Source organism: Cibotium barometz, chromosome 30 (genome assembly GCF_041138505.1).
Source record: "Cibotium barometz isolate CiBa-2024 chromosome 30, ASM4113850v1, whole genome shotgun sequence".
NCBI classification, from domain to species: Eukaryota; Viridiplantae; Streptophyta; class Polypodiopsida; order Cyatheales; family Cibotiaceae; genus Cibotium; species Cibotium barometz.
Genome location: NC_141075.1, coordinates 30,574,152 through 30,579,500, shown reverse-complemented (window position 1 = coordinate 30,579,500; position 5,349 = coordinate 30,574,152).

The window sequence follows — 5,349 nt, the reverse complement described above, 5'->3', positions numbered from 1 at the left end:
GGCTTGGTTATACTCCTCATTATTTTCATTTTTAAATTTAAGTTCTCCATCATTCCCAGATATATGTGTATGTACTACTGCTACAAGATAGCATGTTACATATTTAAAAATGAAGCAGAGGGATTCCAGCTTACCTTCAATGCTCAATGAGCAAAGATGGAAAATCGCTTGCCCATCCATGATGACATATTTGATGACATTGTTGTTGTCTTTGCTGGTGTGCTTGATTGAAATTTGGCCTTCCAATTGGTAAGTTGGTGTTTTGCATGGGGGTGTTGTAGGATTGTGGTAATTCCTTAAGCCATGAGACACTTGGTGATGTCAACGGAGTGTGTGCACGACTCTCTTGAGGTTTTGCACCACAAGTGTCTCTTCTTTCATTTGAATTGAAAGGGGTACGATCACCACCACACACATGGACTTGGTGATATATCCATGAAAATTTGCAAGTTCTACAAAGTTGGTGTTGGCAAATGAGTCGACCTGGAAACCATTGATCTTCATTCCTGATTAAACTTTGGGGGTGGCATCATAGGCATGACTTTAGGTCTCCACTCCATCTTGGATTTGACATTTGATGGTGTGTTTATAGAGGTATAAGGTAAAGGTTTCCTTAACCTCAAAACCCAAATGTAGGGGTTCCCTTCGTAGAAAGCCTTGAGATTCTAGTAGGCTTTATTGGGATCCATCAAAGTGTTATTGGGATGATTTATGTTGTTCTCAATTGAGAGTTCTTGACATTGGTGAGGGTAGTTGTGTATGGTTTGAGGGGTGGGTGGCCTAATGAGGTCCACGTCTCCCAAGACATAATATTGTGACTAGCCTCAACCAAGGCTAGCCACGCAGCTAAGTGGTCTTTCTAGGGAAACTCTAGCCCAAAGCAAGTAGGTTCCACTGTTGTTTCAATTTCATCTACATCATCCAAAAGGCCGTAGCTCTATGCACAAAAATATATACACTTGGAGGCTATGAATTTTCTTGCAAAAGAGAACTTATCAGGAGACTTGGAGTTCCGAGGACAAGAAGGCTATAAGGTCTGGTATGTCCTATAGGTGATATTCGTGCAATCACTTGGAGGTGGGCTTGGACTTGCTAACATCATATAGGAGATGTGCACTGAATCTTTCCTTAGGAGGCGGTGCCTTTAATGGGGTTGAAATGAAGTCGTTTCTGCCAATCACCTCGAAGAAAATTCTATGGTGGAAGTCGTTTGTGCCAATCACCTTAAATAAAATGCTATGGTGGAAGGCCAACTTTCACCTCCCACTCAAGGGATCAAAATGAAGTCATCTCGCCAATCACCTCGGAGAAAATATTATGGGGACTATGATGACCCATGAAAGGCCAAATTTTGCCTCCCACGGAGTCACCTTCACTCCATCCATAGCAATACAAGATCTAGTTGAATTGGTTCCAAAGGCAAAGGTAAAGACTCTAGAATTAGCCCTTTTTGTGGCCTCTTAAAAATGTTTACAGGTTCAGTCAAGGCCTTTAGCATGCTTTGAGGCTCCCTCATAGTTTCTATGTATGACTCTAGAATAAGATCTAGAGTACACTCAGGTGGGGTTAATGGTTTATACTCGACCACTAGGCTCTACTTCTTCAGATGCACCTTCCTTACAAGCTCTTTGGCTTTTTTTATATGCTCCTTCTCTAACATGGGATAAGAGTTCTCTTTGAGTTTCTTAGGAAGAGTTTTGCGTAATCAATGTGCTTATTTTCTTTGGGAAGATCCGGTTTGAGTGGGAGATCACTAGCTATTTTTGCAAGGGATGTAGCTTTGGAGCTCTCGTCTGAACCACTTTTGATAGTCATAACATCATTGTCCTTGACAATTGATCATGTGCATTGCATTTTTGCATGCTCTTTGATATTTTCTGCTTTAAGACCTCTTGGTTTTGGGTCCTTTATCCTTTCATAGGGGTACTATAGCCTTTTGAGCTTGCACCTCAGGCTCGTTAGAGCTGCCTGCTTTCAGGTTGAAGCTTATGCTTTCTTCTTATTAGCAGCCTTGGATGTTCCCTATCTACTACCCTGATCTTGGCTTGGAGCCTTGTGATGGCATTAAAGGGGATTGTATAAATAAGTTCTCCTTGTACAGTTAATAAGCTATAAATCGTCGAAGTGGCTGTTGATGCTTTTGCCCCACTAGGGAAATTGTCACTCTATTGGGATAATTCTTATAAGTATAATCAATCCACACTTGTAACATGTTTCACCACATAAGGAATAACATTGGGCTTTAGTACTAAATTCGGAGTGCTCAGAGCACTTGGAGATTTGGTGCATGGTTCTTGTGAGGGCACTCTGTAATATGGTGTGGGTCTTTGTATTAAAAGCATTACATCGATAGTGGTCTACATACCATATCGTTGAGGTCTCTAGCTCTTTATTGCACCATAGCTTCGAACACAAAGGCATAGTCTATGGTTTTGTAGCGTGTTTCTGGATACCCATAGGGATCATATTGTTGCTCGTATGGATCTTATTGTTCATAAGACTCATAACTCTCATGTTCTTAGATTTTTGTCTCTACAGGTCACTGAGTACTATTACACTAGTACAATTCTTGGAGGAACTGGTTGAGGTGGTAATATCGAAGGTGGATATAGAAAATACAGTGGTCTATACATACCTTCTGTGGTAAGGAGTTGTGGTTGGTAGACATTGAACCTATGTTGATTGATGAGTGGGCTAGTGGGGCTGGTAAGGCTAATGGTGTCCTTGGCACCAGAAGCATCTTTTATGGTGTTGGAGTCTACCCTGCCGAGCTTTCTTGGTACCAACAATGAGTAGTGGTGTGGTTTCCATGGCACTGGTAACAATGAGCAAAATATTGTTGTTGTCTAGACCTTCGTATAACAAACACTTCATGCTTATATGGTTTTGAAAAAAAATTGCACACCAAACCATATCTCTCCGTGGAAAAAGGTGTGGGTGTCTAGATTGAGGAACAAGCTAGGGCTGGCCTTGAGGTTTGGCCTTGAAGTAGCCCTTGGGCCAGACCCTGCCTACTAGCCTTGACTAGGACTCTTATTGGTGCTAATTGGGTAGCCTTAGCCCTCTGAGGCTTTGGATGATGCGTCCCCTTCTCTTGGTTTGGGTGGGTGACTTCTACATCCCTATGTTGTCTACTAGGTCTATTAGACGACTTCTACATTTCTATCTTGCAAATTGTCTACTAGGTCTATTACCTTGCAGGACAACACTCATCAAAGCTATAGTATCTAGACCTATAGAGATGGTTGTGAAGCCTCTTGCTCTCCAGATCGATCAAAGATGTAGTGCCTAAACCTATAGAGATGATTATGAAGCCTCTTGCTCTTAAATCAATCAAATGAGTGATAATCTAGTCCTTCTAAGAGACTATATCTCATATGGAGATACTTGGTTCTAGCAATGTAGTCCCGCATGGTCTCATGTTCCTCTTGTTTAAGGTTGTAGATTTGTGCAATGGGATTCTATCTAGCTCCATTGGGTGAGAATTGCACAATGAAGCTATGTCTTAAGATCTCATAACTAATCTTTTCAAGTGGATTTAGTGTCCTAAACCACTCACTTGCTTTGCCTTCAAGGCAAAGTCCAAATAAACAAGGATCATCGATTGTTCCTATGGCTTCGCAAACTTGATCAAACTTCTCTAGGTATTGAATGGGATCTTGAGTTCCATCAAATTTGGTCATCATCCTTAAGATGTAGATGGGCTTTGTATCTAAGCAACTATGTGCTATGTTCGTAGCAACCCCCCTTCCCATGTCAAACACCATCCTTAGCATGTCTTCTGCATATTCACATGGTGGTGGAACATAAGAAGTGGTTGCACAACACCCTCTATCTCTGGGTTTGGTGTTTCATGCCTCATGGGATTGAACTATATGGTTCTTCCAATGACCTTTGTTCTACTATACGCGCTTAGCTCTGAGGTTACACGCTTAAGAAGGCTAAGGAAACATTATGTGATTGCCCTTGTGAAACACCTAGGTTTGAAGAGGACCTTGTAATTGTTTCTTTATCTTTTCTCGTGTTCTGTGTTCCACGGAGAGGAATAGGGAACTCGATTCCATGGTGAAGAATCTTCCATAATGGACTCCTTGAGAAGGTGGTGGGATTCCTGTTTAGACTGTGTGTGCTTGTTGCCTAGTTTGTGGCTTGCCCGCCCTTGATGGTACTACAAATGAGACATGTCCCGATTGCGATAATTGTGGTTGTTAGGCTACTTGGCCATGACGAGTTTGGGGCAAACCCACAACTTAGGATCGACACCAAAACCTTAAAACATTGTGGTGTCCGACATGGTTCGAGCACCTCTTGTTGGAGCGTACCTTGAGGTTCTTGGTCTTGTTCTCACTCCTTCACTAGAGCTTCTCCCCAAGATAGGGAAATTCACTGCCCATTTCACAAAGTTTATAGTGCTATACATCACTGAGCTTGATGGAGAGTATGGGGCTTGGAGGACCATGACGGCTTCTGTTTCTAGGGGTTCTGGTATTCCTCCACTCGTGTACATTTAATTGACTCATTTTGTCCGAGAGCTGCTAGCTAGAGATAAATTCAAAGGAGGCTTGCCTGTTGGATAATCAAAGGCAAAATCTATGGTATTTCTAACCTTAGTATTGTTCTTTTGTTGAGGGACGTTTTTAGTAAGCAAAAATCAGTGGTGCATAGTCTGAGTGACATGCGCGGAATCTCAAGTTGGAGGTACCGCCTGCATGAGGCTCCATAAAAGCATGTAAACCTTGAGTTCTCTATGAGGCATCAATTAACAGAAGATACAAAAATTATATGTTGTCAAGTCTGTTGAGTAATCTATTGCAGGCCTGTGACTAGGCCATCATGTTGTGTAAAGAGTACTTGCCTCAGGTTATGCAAGTGTGGGTTCATGATTTTGCTGGGCAAGTAAATCAATATTAACAAGGAGCCCAGTTAAAATCAGAGTTACCCATCAAAAATCAAACACACAGGACCTACACTTAAAATGGAACACTAATTCTCTTGCAATACATACAAAGATTAGGTTGAAAAGTGGTCTTTCTTAACATCAAACCATAATACTTAAATTTTGCAGATGTTCTTATTGATAAGTGATAGAAATCACTCTAAAAATTCCACATGTAGTGTTCAACATTTCCACTCACATCAACCCACCAACTTCTTCCATGCAGCATTTTTCCTGAATCTTTCTTAGAAAGGCATTGGGTTGTAAATATCTATTTGCCATTCCATTTGGGTGAAGAACAAAATGTTGGCATGCGAGATGGGTTGCATGTTGAGGGTAGACAGATGTAGGTGTACATGGCAAGTTTGTCCAAACACACACATACGCACACACACAGGCGGGGCATAGCATGC